We start from the raw sequence: 14,755 nt of genomic DNA, 5'->3' as shown, positions 1-14,755 counted from the left end.
GGAAAAGAATGAAATAATACTAAGGAGTTGTGGGAAGAAATGTAAAGGTGTCCTTTATGAATGATTTATGCGAGTTCATGCTTTATCACACACGGTCAAAATGGATTCATGCTAATGAGCTACATTTTAATCTTCAGAACTTTAGCAATAGTGTAAACTCACTAAATGCTATATTTAATAAGTGGAAATCTGTGGTATTAAAATACTAATAAGCAATTTTTGTCAATATTAGAAAAATGTGTTTGAGCAGGATGCACTGTTTCCATTACCATCTTGATTTCTTCTCTCTCTATTTAAAATCCTGTAATAGAGTCCATATTAGAGCATTTAAGTCTCTTGAACAGCCTTTTCTTTATTTGCCTTTTGCAAGCCACCATAGAGCAGGACTTCAGTTATAAAAGATAGAGGAGAAATGCCTCTTGACATTCTGGAAGGCAAGTGCTTTTGCATGAACTTCTTCCTGAAATTAATTTTTAGAGGTTGACTAAAACTGCCTCCTTTTGCCTTCAGCCCCACTATCTTTCACACTAACCATGAACTATAACAATAAACTCATGTCACTAACTAATGTTGATTATGTAATAATTAGTGTCATTCCATTGTTGGCAATTTTCCCTGAAAGACCAAAACAGATTTGAAAGTTATTAATCTTGAATTATTTTCCAATTCACATTCCAGATGCTGTGTAATAGTTCTGCTACTCTGTGATGCTCCGTAAAGATGAAAATCAGAAATTTGCCTGTGCTGATTCACATGACCTGTGGTCAGTGTCTATCAACAAGGACCTGCCAGTTACTACTTCATCTGGAGGAAACCCAGAGGAGTCAAAAGGAAATGCTTCTCAGAGGTAAGAAAGCTTACCTTTTTTATTTATTTATTTATTTTTTTATTCATGTTCCCCAGAGTGATGAGTTCTGCCTGCTTGAATCTGTGCAGTTGTGTGGACTGAAATTTGTTGCAGGAAAGGAGCAAAAGTAAAGGGAAAATGAAAACGACTCTTTAGCTTTGGGGTTTGAATTTTTCCCCTAAGGTTTATTGAAGTTTTCAAACCAAGACTTGAAAGTAGTTAGTGCATCTGTGCTGTAGTTAGGGTATCTGTTTCTGTTTGCTAAAGAATTTTTATAGGCTTCTTCCTCTTACACTCAGAAAATGGAAAAATAATACCTGAAGGCTGAAAGGCTTCTGGTCTGCTACAAAAGGCTAATTACCAAATTAATATACATTTCTGGTTATACCCTTTGCTGTTTGTGAAGTTAGCCACTTTCACATCCTTGTGGGATAAAGTGGGAGGTAAGTACTACAATACAATTTGAACACCTGCCCATTGGGAAGCAGAGACTGGAAATGAACTATGAGCAGTGTGTACACAAACCTGACTTAAAGAGCTTCCACAGGGAAATCTGAGATCAGGTTTTGTTGTGGACATTTTGGTGCTGGCTTTTATTGCTGTTGCTGTGCAAAGGCCTTGTTACAGCCATTTATATTAAGCTGCACGCTGGGGTGATTAGTTTTCTGTAGGTGGCTAAGAGGGAGATGACAGTCGTAGATGGCTGTAGTAAAAAGGCTGTATGTTTGGAGGAAATTTCACGGGTTGGATTTGACCTTTGCAGCAAATGAGCTGTGGAAATCCTTGGACCTCTCAACCAGAAAAACAGAAAGCATGCATTTGCCTCATCAAATGGCCTTCAGTGGTTTCACTTATTTTTCTGTTGCTACAAGGGCAAAAGCCTTTCTATATCTACGCCTCTTGATCTTGCCTTCTATTATTTCCGAATAGTTTTAGCTGAGGCAAGAACCACTTGTCATTCTTAGCTTCGTAATTTTCTTCCCGAGTGTGATTATAGTGAAAAATATTAGACAAAGGAGTAGGAGGGGAGAGGAAAGCTTTGGAATTGTTCATATGGGCTGTTGCCAGCATCCCCTAGGTGAGACAATTAGCATGGTGGGAGCCTGCCTGCCCTTTCTATTTGTACTCAGCATTGTGGTATTGGTGCTTTTAAAACGCTCTTGAAATGAATGAAGACTGCTCACAGAGCAGGAAGGTGATACATTGTGTTATTGTCTATAAATTTTGCTACAATTTCGTATTTCTAGGAGACTGCTAGGAATGATATGCTGAGTTCAGGCTGTTGCTGTGATACATTTTTTTAAACATAATTATCTCAACAGCTACAAGCAAAAGTTTAGGAAGGTAGGAAGTTGAAGTGAGAAGGAGTTACATTTGTTTCATTCATGATTGAAACATGAATGGTGTTGTTTGGGGTTATTTTAAACTTTTATTGCAATTTAGACTTTGACTCTTAGAAATCTCAGTCAATTTGTAGAAGCTGGAGTCTTTACTGATCAACTTCTAGTACATTTGGAGACTGACCAGTAACCTACCATTCCTCTAAAACTTAATGGTACACTAGACACAGGGTAAAAGGCTCTGTCTGATATTTTCTGCTTCACAGACTGGAGTTGTGTATTTTGCCTCTCTCTTGTAGAACACCCTCTCCTACAGTAAAAGCAGCAAAAATGACATGTAATTGACTTGGGAACAGGGCTTGTACCCCACCAGCTAAAGCCACACATGACTGTGATCCTGAAAGCTTTTTCCCTTCTTCAGTGAGCAGTAAAAAGTGGAGAATAATATAAAATAAGTGTGTAGCTTGTCCACAGGTGCCGAAGTCACTGAAACCTGTAATTTAGGTGATCTGGCAAAGATTTCCAATTCTGTGAAGGTCTTTTGGGATTTTTCTGCGATCTCAGCTTTTGCCAAAGTCTTTGAAATAGTTGCACATAGAACAAGCTAGTTATTGGGTTTTCTTCCTTTGATTCTCTGCGAGGATGCTTAACCACCTGCTTTATGTGGCATGGTTCTTCTTTTAACTAGATGAAATCTAGTATTAGATTTAGTTCAGTTTTGATTGTCTGAATCTCATTTATTTCCTGCTATTAGACCAGGACAACAGGTCATTTTACTTTATTAATAAAGAGTTGATACCTTCATCCATAATTCTGTTCTCTCCATATCCCTTTGTGTATGGATTTGTAGTGTAATGTTGAGCTAATGTGTGGAGTCTCTATAATACAAATTCACTTATCTAAATCTGCCCATTTTGGATAAGTATATTGGAAGAAACATACTCATTTATAGCCAATACCTAGAGCTATGTCAAAGGAAAGCAAAAAGACCTTGCTGTGGGCAAAGTTGTAAGAAAATAATGAAAACAATGAGGGGAAGGGATAATAAAAATAATCAGAAAAGAGGAATATTGTGAGCTCCAACAACGTTTGAAAAAATAAAAATTTTACCCAGTGTTCTTTAGCTAATTCCTGATACAGACTTTAGATGTTTACATATAAACAAAAAGCATTAGCTGTTAATCTTCAGGCAGCCAGAAACTGAAGTATTTTGTCCCTTTGCAGGAATTTAAAATGCTAATGAATGATTAAGCTTCACTAACAAGCTGCCTAATTTCACTTGCAATGATTTAACAAAAGTGTTTTCCATCTGGGAGATACAAGAAACAAACAACTCAATTTTTGGAAACAGATTTTTTAATTTATTGTTCTTTGTGAGGTTGGATTATGATGGAGTCCTATAAAGGGAGTTGTTTGCTCTTTGTGGGCCCTATCAGAAGAATACTCATGAGTAATCTTGTTAGAAGAGGAAAAATTTGTCCAGAAGATTGTGTCAATACATTCTCTACAGGTTTTTCTTTAAAATCACAGATTGAGTATCACATCTTTCAAAACAAAGAACCAAAAATTTAAGATGGGATATTCAAAGCTTTGAGGCTTATTTCTAGAGTAGCAAATAGGAAGTTCTGGGACCTTGTTGCAAAACTCCTATAAATGTATTCTTATGTTAGATAGTAAAATCTAAAAGGAAAGGCATCATAGATTTTGTATCGAAAATACTTTCTAATTAACTAAAGGCACATTATGATGTATTTCTGTAGTTTCTTAGGGCACTTTATTCTCTTAATGTAACATAATAAAATTTTTTAGTTATGGCACGTGTCAAGAACCAGGCAGAAGGTAGGGAGTTTTTTGGCATTCAGCGTGGACTTTAAATAAAGTGAATGTTGTGTGATATTGCCTGGCACTTTGAGCATGTCTTTAAAAGCTGTGTTTCTTCTTCCTTCTTCACTTCTTTTTCCTCAGTTTCAAATAACTTATTTCACCTAATTTCCATCAGAATTGTAAAACTTGCCCTTTCAAAGTAAACTGCTATGGAGATATGAGCAAATAGACTGCTCTTTGGGCTGGTACAAATGCCAAGTGCTTACCTTAAGGATTTTTTTATTGTTGCATTTTAGGAACTTGAAGTAGAATGAAAATGTATAATGCAGGCATCCTAGCTAATGGAGAAAAGTTTAAATATTTTTGATACTGGTTTCTCTGCTCAGGGAGAAAGGGGATACCTACTGTGATATTTTCATCCCATTTGCATAAACAAGATTCTCTGCTTTATGAACTTGCTCTTATAATGCATTTAATGTGTACTGTGTGGCCAGCAAGGGATCACAAATGTGAGTGCAACTGTTTACAGAGGAAATTCCTTTAATCCTGACTATGGCTATGAATGCGTTTGGAGCTGTGGATATCCTTGGATCAGTCAGTTCATTCAGGGCCTTGCAGCATCAACCTGCCAGTCTTTGAAAGGCAGAGTTAAAATGTCTGTCAGTGCAGTTCTGCCACATGCATGGGCACACTGAGAGTAACAGCAGAATTCGTTGTTTGTGTGAATGTGCTTAAAAAGAACAAACGGTGCTTGCTGGAATGGCAAAATGTCCAGGAGGGAAAAGTGTTTCCATGTCATGTTGTGTCATTATATCACTTGTAAAACTAAAGGAAGGGGCTTTTATCATAATGGGATTGTTAATATAGACATATTACAGATTTATTTTTGTGTGTGTGTGTGTGTTGTAGAATTGTTCTGCTTATTTGCCCCTTACATTGGCAAGTCTCCGAAGTTTTCTTAAGTGAAAGTTTAAAATTACAATATTAAAGGCCAGTAGTGCTGCTGCTGATGTGGGGAGCTATGAAATGAAAATATTTATGGTCAATAAGTTACTATTGACTTCTGTGTACCTAAGATCAGACAAGAAATTACTTCTTTCTCAGCACTTTTTTAGCCTTATTGAACTGGAGTAATGACACACACACAGTCCCCTCATTTTATTTCTCTCCTCTGAAATTTTAAGAGGGAATAGGGAAGAAAAAAAGTTCTGAGCTGCAGTATCTTTGGTTTTGCAGCCTTGGTGTTCTGCACTGTGGTGTAGGAACTGACTGAGATCTGAATCATCTGGTTGTGCCAGGTTTACACGCTAATTTTCTATTCTCCATGTTAGAGAGAAAAACCCCTAGATTGTGAATGTCATTTGCCAGACTAATTGAATCTCATGTGAAAAAAACCAATGAAAATTAAATCAAATACAAGGGTAAATATTAGTAAGCATAAATGTCTATCATGAAATTATTTTGTGGTTATTTCCTGAAGAATTACATCTTAGTTTTATTTATATGTGTTTTATACAACTGTATTCAATTCCCTTTTATGCTTTTCACCCAGTGTAAGGACTGGTTTATCTTGGGAATGTAACAATTTAACTCTAATTAGGAAACTGTGCAATAAAAAACAACATTAAAGAAAGTCCTTTAAAGATTTTGCATGCTGGATGTAAGTTAATGCTGATTTCATTAGAAGTTTTCATTGAGTCCCATCTGTTTGAATATACAGGAATGATGAATTTTAACACATAGTGCTGTGAGAGAATAGTCCTTTAGTGTCAGAAAGCAGCATTTTGTTTGATACAAGAAATTAAATCACTCTATGCTTGTGAAGCTTGTTAATTATATCTGAAGTAAAGGATTTTAATTGATCTTAATGCTTGCTGTGCAAAATAATTTTCTTCACTTGAATGTGGAAGCCTGTATACATTAATTTTTATTCTGTTTTTATCTCTAATATTGGTTTAAGCTTTTAAAGAAAAAGCCCAAACAGTAGTTTTCAACCGCTGATAACAATCTGGTACAAACAACTTACCATCTATTCAACTTCTCAATAAATGGATAAACAAACACAGTCCTTTTCTTTAATGTATTGAATTGCATGAGAAGATGATTGTTCATTAATCTCTAGATAGCCTCCATAAAAGCCTTGTGCAGTCTAGATTTGCAGCCTCTGTGTGAGGCTTGAGCCACGGGACTCTCAGCCCACCAGGAGAGTATTTGGAAGAGCATCTTCAGCAGTGCAGCCTGAGCGCTTCTCTCCCGGCACATGCTGGTGACACTGCTGAAGACATGGGTGTGTATTTTCCAGTGACTGAAAGGGGACAGTCTCACATTGTAGAGTGGCAGTCCCTGGACTCCTAATGGCCCCTGTTGACAGGGCAGCATCAAGTTTCATGTTTGCACAGGTAAAACCAGCTCTGAATGGAGAGTCTTGAGGATTTTTGCAACTGCTTCTGGAGAAAAAGAGAGACTTCCTTGTTTAGGTGCAGGAGAACAAGGACTGGCTTAACTTCCAAGTGATGTAATGTTTTTCATATAAATAAATAACTTAAAAATAGAACAAATAACAAAAAACTAAAACATCGATGATTTGAAATGCAATATATTGCAATTTCCTTTACACTTAGTAGACCAGGCAAGTTCAAAGAGTTTTTTCAGTTGCCTTAACACATAAAGTAGAGAAAAGTATCAAAGAATTAGGAAATCTTCAAATTATGAAATCCATTTGGAGCAGGAGGCGTTGAGGCAGAGAAATAGGCAGTACTGACCTACTGGGATTTCAAAGTCAGTTTGTGCTCTATCCCAGCTCTTGTTGGCTCCCCATATTGACTCCCACTGTGATGCTTCTGGTCCAGAAGCAACTTCTGTGGGGTTTCTTATGCTGTGTTTCCTCTTGTTTAGACCTCAGTGGCTCCAAAGACTGGAGCCACTCCATTTCAGTTCAGTTATGCTAACGCAGATTTTACTGGAAAGAAGAGATATGAACTGGAGATAATGACTAGTTAATGACTTAGTATAGTAATAACCCAAATTATCCACTTAACCTATTCCATTTCAATTCCCTTGGTGAGGTGAATAACTGATCCTGGTGGGAGGAGGGAGAGGCCAAGCAAAAAGACCCTCTTAGTAGTGCTGTTTTCAGTCCCAGTCCAAAACATGAAATTTACTGCACGTCTTCTGTTCATCACATCTGCTGCACAAGCAATACATACATTTGATTCTTGTCCCTTAAATCTATTATGAAGGTTTTTTTCCCACACCCACCTCCTAATGTGACTACAGTATTTCTTAGCTTTAGACAAAGTGGATTTAACCTCAGTGAACCAAATAGTTATGGAAATGTAAACCTATGCTTCTTTAACCAGCCTAGTGCAGGTAGTGGTATCTTTTTGTCATAGGTTTGCATCTGTTAATACATTTTAAAAGCCCATATAATCTGCTCGTTAAGTTTAGCATTGCTATATGGTATATGTGATATTCACCAAGATACCTTAGGAAGGTTGAATGTTTGAATCTGAATAGGAGGTTTGTCTATAAAATAAAAAAAGGTAAATAAATGGGGATCGAGACCCAGGATGCAAATAGAAAGCATAATAGAAGGAAATAATAAAGAGAAGATGATTATTGCCTCTGACAGTTTCTTATCTGCTTGGGCCCAGAGTGTTCAGAGACCAGACCACATTTCAAGCCAATTGAGTGCTGGAAACATTTAGTCCCACTGTGCCCTCCTCATCTATTTCTACAGCCCAGATGGAACCTTATTTACCAATGAAAAGCGCTGATGAAGGAATTGTTGGAGCTCAATTTGCAAGGATTAAAAGATGTGCAGTCAGTTTCAAATGCTGTTAAAAAAAAAAAGGAAAGAAAGGGGAATGTGGTTAAGCTACTTTCATTTAAAAATTTCAATCAGCTTTATATTTCAAGTTATTTTAGGAAATACTTCAATATATTTTGTTTCATCAAAACTCAACTTTTTCACTAAAAGATAATTACTGGAAATTTGCATCCAATGTAGATGTGAGTCTGTCTGCTGGTTTGTGGTCATTGAAGATTAAGTCTATGGTTTATAAGTAGAATATGGAATACAGACTATAGCCACATAAATGTGTTGCCTATCAAGAATGTCTACTTATTCCTGTCCTTTTCCACAATCTGGTTCAGTTCACCTAAGCTGTACAAGTACCTTTTAGGTGACAGGATTTTCTGTTCCATTGCATGAATGTTTTTAAGCATTTCTGACCTGGATAACAATTAGCTAAATTGACCTAAATATTTCTTCGATGTGTGTTGCCTGGGAGAAGAGGACAAACCCCACCTTGATATAACCTCCTTTCAGGTAGTTTTAGAGAGTGATAAAGTCACCCCTGAGCCTCCTCTTCTCCACTCTAAAAGAACCCAGCTCCCTCAGCCACTCCTCATATGATTTACTCTCTGGACCCTTCAGCAGCTCTGGATGTGCTCCAGGACCTTAATGTCTGTCTTGCAGTGAGGGGCCCAAAACTGGACACAGCACTCGAGGTGTGGCCTCACCAGTGCTGATTACAGGGAACAATCACTGTCCTGGTCCTGCTGCCATACTGCTGATACAGCCTTCCTGACACTGGTGACATTGGCCTTCTTGGCCCCCTGGGCATGTGCTGGCTCATGTTCAGCCAGTTGTTTATTGGCACCCCCAGATCCTTTTCCACCAGGCAGCTTTCAAGCCACTCGACCCCAGCTTGTAACTCTGCAGGAGCTGTTGTGACCCATGTATAGGACCTGGGACTTTGTCTTATTGAACCTTGTATAATTGGCCTCAGAGCACTGATGGAGCCTGTTTAAATGTCCTGATGGTAGTTGGTGGAACAGTGTTGATTGATTGGTGATGAACGACTGAAGCAACAGATGGAAAAATCAAGGCAATATGAGGTTCTATATGCTCATGGAAAAGAAGAGTAAATATAGTTGTAAGCACTGAAATGAAAACTTAAGATTAGGTGGTGAGCTGGCATGTACTTGTGACGGATATCTCATAACTCTGTGTCAATGAAATATTTTTTTTCCAATGATAATGTTTACCCTTGCCTTTGTTTAGTCTTCCAACTTGCTTTCTACTGCTCTCTCTCAAAAGAATGTACCCATCACTGTTTTCATAGTAGTTATTATTCAGCATCAGAAAGGTAATACTGCAGTCCTGACCTATAACATAAAAATTTATTATGGTTTTGAATTGTTTGTGAATTTGTTTTTTTTTAAGTTTGTTTGTCTGTTTAGTTGGTGTTTCTTTTCTAGTGAAATGTCATCTGGATGGTTTTTAACGTTACCTTGATTTAAACTGGGGACATGTAATATTAACAGAAACTTTGTTGTCGAGAATCAGCATTTTACACACATCCTGTCATTTCCCTAGCACAGACACTGCATTTAGGTTTTTATTCTTAGCAAAAAGAAAGAGAGCATTATTCAGAATTAACAGGTAAAAGCTTCCATCCTTTTGCTGTAAATCTGGTTTATTGTAGAGAAGCAGACCCGGCTTGTATCTCTGAAAGTGTTGGACACTCAGCAGCTGTCATCGGTCACAAGACCTGCACCATATTTTGTATTTTATATTTTTAGCAAGCTGACAAACCTGCTAACCTTAAAAATTGATACCAACCCCTATAATAGTTGCTTATAATGCCACTTTCCAAAGTGTTTAATCCCTTTCAAATAGTTTTGCTAACAAGTAATTAAAAACTGCAGCAAATCTTTCGATACCTTGACACCTCTATCCTTGCATCCTTTGTACATGTACAGCTTTCAGACTGTGCTTGTGACTTGTCATATATAAATTTCACAATATGCTTTAAACGAGGGGAAAGAAGTTGCTTTTATTAAGCCTTTGTACGGACATGCTTCTGGAGTTTTGTTTCAAGTGATAGCACTATGGTAACCAAGTCAAGAGTTGACATCAACTTTTAAAGCAATAGGTTTAAAATAACAACATAAAAAATCTAGTAATTCTTACTGTTGCAAAAAGGTTTAGTTTGTCAAAGCTATGAAAAAATCCTATGAACCTTTTGTTTTTGCAACTAAAGGAGCATCACTAGAGAAATTTGGTTTATTATAATTACAAAAACAGATCCCACGAGTAGCAGATGTTTTGAGAAAGCCGAAAAAATGAGTTAAGTTTTAATGAGAGCTATTGTAGTGCTTAAATAATGCATACCTCCAGCTACAGAGATGGTACATTTAGAGATTCTAAAATCTTATGTTCCAGTGTTGAAAACAATTAAAATGTCTTTTTGTCACCAATTTAAGTAATGCTCGAAAACTAAGAATTTCAAGTGTCTTCCCTGAAGCAAGAAACTCAATAACAATAACAACGTCCTATTCCCTGTTGTACTGCCTAAACTGCATTTTACAGCAAGAGCTTTTTGAAAAGAACCTTCAACAACCTGAATTGCTGAAATCTGGAAATGAGGGATGTTCTTTGGAACAGGAAAAATGCAAAGATCTAAGCGTTTCATAGAACTGCTACATAATGTATACAGTTCAAAGAGTAATCTTTTATACAGTATTTTATGTTCCAAGTTTGTTTTATTGACCTCATTTGCACTTTTACCTCATCTCCCAATCAACTCGTCCCTTTAGATTTCACAGGATTTGTAAGATATGCCAGAAATTTGTTTTCTGGAAGGTTGGGTTTAAGTGAATTCTGGATTCTTGGAAATCTCTTGTGAAGAAAGTGGAAAGAGGGCTGTGAGCCAGGTGGATGTACAGGGACTGTGGTGCAGAGGGATTTCTTCTTCCCCTTCCAGGCATGGTGCTTTCTGCCCTACTCCACCGGTGTGTGCTAATTGTGTTCTTTTGTCTTCCTTCAAATCCTGGCCCAGGCTGCTTGGTTTACCAGGTGCCTCCCAGGCTTTTCAATTTTCTTATATCCTTCTGATACTTCTTTTTCTGCAGTTCCTAATTTTTGGGACACATCTTAGCCTTTCACAGAATGGTTTCTTCCTTTGTCCTGGCTCTGTAGAGGGGCCTCGCTCTTTGTGCAGAAACCCAGAGGAGGAGACGTCATTCCCAAACCTCCTCTGCAAAGCAAACTGGGCCCACCACAGGCAAAGGCATGTCCTGCACAGAGCAAATGTTTGCCATCTTCTAAGACCCAAGTTCAGTGGATATCAAGTCCCACAGTAGTGCTATGTATTGAACCTTTTCAAATAAAGAACTGCTTTGCTTTTTAAGCAAAACCGTGCAATTAGTGTATGTCACCAAAAAAGCCAAATGTGTATGAAAGTATCCAACAAAACAGTGGATGTATCAGGCTGCCATAATTACAGGCAAATCTATAAGCTTTTTTTTATCCTTCAGTACGCTAAATTAATTCAAATTGCAGATTCACGCAGAGCAAGTGGGGAAATAATTCAAACATCCTTGTTAAAAAATATCTTAAAATACTTTAATAAATGCAGTTATAACTTTTAATGACCAATAAGTTTACTGTAAGTGACATGTAAAGATGGGACACATATCTGAAATACAGTGTTTGCTTAGAGGTCTGTGTGTAGTTAAAAGTAGTTATCAGAATATTACAATATTTAAAACTTCTTCCTGTAATAAGCAAGGCATGGTACTTGCATTGTATGTACTCATTTCCTTGGATTGCTCTGCTATTTCTTTTTCAAAAGGAAAAAAAGTCTTGATGGGAAAAAAAACCCCATAATAAAAATGATCTTTTTGATTACAGCCAATCATAAGGAAAAAATGCAGAACTTCTTAATTATCTGGTAAAGCCAGCGATTCTTCAGGGACAGTGCAGTTAATTTCCTTTCTTTGTATTTTGTAAGCATATCACTATTAATCATGGGGATCATAAACTCAACATCCCTGAAAATGTGGTAGTTAAATAAACGCAACAGCCTTATGAAGCACCTCATAGGAAATCTTGGGAGAGCTGTATGTTTTGCCTTGCCTAAGAAATTGTTAGCACGCTCTCTGAATATGCAATTGAAATAGAGCAAAGGCTTAGAGTGTGCCACCAGACCTTCCTAGGGCCTGCAATGCATGGGGTGCCAATTCTCATTCTTCACTATGAATTTCATTTATTAACTAAGCTATCCGAAAATCTGTCTTAATATATTGTTGGTGACTTTGTTGCTGCTGAAACATTATATCTTCATTCTTGGCTGTGGATGGAGTTAGGTGATTCTAGCTCAGCTTCTCTGTGGATGTTTGATTCTGATCTAGAATCAGTACCAAGCATTTTGGTACTGAACTGGCACTGCAGGTAACAGGTTTTTTTAAAAAAGCCAAAACCAAACGATGTTCATCTGTGTGTTTGTGGACATAAGTCAGTTAGGTAACTCAGCGTTTTACAAGTCTGAAGAATCCTAAAGTCAGATTCAGTAATTCAAGTGATAGATGTAACAGTTGGCATGCCAGTTACTTTTACCACTTTATATACCTGCCTTAATTATTCACTTTACAATGTTGTCCTCTGGATTAATTCATCAGTCTAATGGTATGACTGAAAAGGTCACAGAAGTGTTCTGTGAGTGCCGAAGATCTAAGCTCATAGTTTGTGAGTACCTGTAAGAAAAGAAAGGTAGAAAATGTGACAGATGACACTTTTCCAAATGAAAATAAGAAACAAAGTGGGTTTTGCAGCATAAGCACTTATGACAGACCTTGACAACATAATTGCTTTAAGTCTGCTAACATTATGTTAAGATGTACTCAAGCATTTTGACCAACTTACAGGTGATTTTTCTCCCTATGTAACTCTTCCTGTTCTTAAAATTAACATTTATATCTTATTTTAACTTTAATTACTTTATTAATAAATAAAGTATATTCAAGCTAGAAATTAAGTACCAGTCTACCTACTCCTGTGAACAGCCACTAAAGTCATATGATTCCCTTGCTATAAAATATTTTATGACAAGCCACTCATTAGTTGCTGAAGAGAATACAATACACCTGTGTAGTCAGAGGAAGATATATTTTCAAAAATCATTATACCCATCCAGTCAATTAGTATAACCATGCAATGCTCATTTTGTGCTATGTTAGAGTTAACTTAGTGACAATGTGAACTGTTTGATGTTCTGACTTAATTTTTTAAGGGGCTGTCAACCCAGAGGCCTTTGAGGTGAATTGCCTGGGACTTTCGCAAGGAATTTCCCAAAGAAGGCCAAACCAAATTCATTAGCACTGTAAAAGATACAAGTGACTAGAAAAAGCAGAGTGATAGGAAAATTTACTTGAGCTGAACTAAAACAATGAAGGTAAAATAGTGGTAACCACTCTGCTTTTCTGTAAGATCCTGCTGGTTGAAATATTGGTGTAGAACTAGGAGTGCTCTACTTCTGTCCCTTGGGAGAAGATCATGGCTTGAAATACGAGCTGGTTATTTCTGCCTGCTTAGGTGTAGTGGATGGTGTTTGCTGTGAAAAGGTCACATAAAATTTTAATTAAGACAGGAGAAAAGGCAGGGGAAAAATTGTGCAGCCTGACAGTGTACTTGCCATGCTGTCCCTCGTGCCCCTCCAGGACAAGTACAGCTTTAGCAGAGCCATCCTTGTCCCTCAGAGCACCTGTACACCAGGTACCCGAGGATCTTGGTGGGAAATGTGCCTTTGGGACTCCATCATGGGGGAGGGATTTAAACACTTATGGCCATTGTCCTGGAGAAGTTTTCAGTTCATAGAAATGCCATTTCCCCTGCTAAAGAATGCAGGAAATTATTGCTCTCAGTTTAGTAAGCAGCACTCCAGGGGTACCTTCCAATTTACTTTGTGAGACTGAAACAGAAATGAACCAATTTTTTTTTAAAGTAGAGTAAAAAGCTTTGTTCAACTAGAAAAGACAGCTTTTCATTTGGCCTGTCAAAGAAAATTGAAAAAAATATAATTGTAGTTGCTCTGAAGTACATGTCTTTGGTATCTATACCCTGAATATTTTGTTTTCTTGCTCATTGTTTGATTTTTATTTTTTTTTAAGTTTTTTTCAGTTCTTTCCAGCCACTGCTTGGAGGTTCACCTTTTATAAACTGTTTCTCACCCTCAGGACTGCACCTTGAATCTGTCATGGAGCAAGTAGTGACTGTGTATCTGCTCTTATCTAAAGTACTAAAGGTGATGAAGGGCTTTGAAAAGTCAGAGCTTTCCCTTAGTTTACCTTCCTTAAAAAAATAGGTTTTCTAAACCTACTTTGTTACTACTCTTAGTTCCTGCTACTACTTAGTTCCTGTTACTACTCTTAGTTCCTGTTTTGTGTCAAAACTTATCCTCTTAGTTAAAAATAGATGTGTCTTGTGTGATGCATGTCTTCGTGCTGTGTTTGTTTATGTAGATATAACAGAGGCTTAGGGAAAGAGAGAGAAGGATGATGTCACTGATTCTGAATTTTAATTTTTTTTTAATTATTTCAATTATGGCTTTAACTTTTTTTTTCTATTTGAAGAGGAATATTTTAACTATTATACTTTTTTGATAAAATAACCCCCCCACCCCATTGCTATGAAGACCACAAAAATCAAGAGGAGTTTCCAAAAATGTGGATAGTTAACATAACCTTTTTCATTTTTATGTCATATTGACATTAAATATTTAATACAAACGCTTCATTTTCATTGTACAAAAGTCAGTGGTGGTGTCAGCCCTATTTTCAATGCTTTTCTTCTTGGCTCCACTTCACTAAATGCTGTGTAAATCTTGGCGTGTTGTCTCCAAACATAGTTCCAAAAGGCAACAAGTGAAGGTGTAAATGAACACTAAATTGCATGTAA

General features: G+C 37.1%; 1 long non-coding RNA gene across 1 annotated transcript in view; it reads left to right on the top strand.

Moving 5' to 3' along the window:
• Nucleotides 1–841, top strand: part of LOC108506610 — a 108,263-nt gene extending 107,422 nt beyond the window's left edge. Inside the window, exon 3 of the long non-coding RNA XR_001877813.1 lies at nt 679–841. This is a non-coding gene — a long non-coding RNA (uncharacterized LOC108506610). The remainder of the gene's footprint in view (nt 1–678) is intronic.
• Nucleotides 842–14,755: the final 13,914 nt, after the last annotated feature.

Source organism: Lepidothrix coronata, unplaced genomic scaffold (genome assembly GCF_001604755.1).
Source record: "Lepidothrix coronata isolate B3197 unplaced genomic scaffold, Lepidothrix_coronata-1.0 Scaffold221, whole genome shotgun sequence".
In the NCBI taxonomy this organism is placed as follows: Eukaryota; Metazoa; Chordata; class Aves; order Passeriformes; family Pipridae; genus Lepidothrix; species Lepidothrix coronata.
This window is presented reverse-complemented; position numbering and strand designations above follow the sequence as displayed.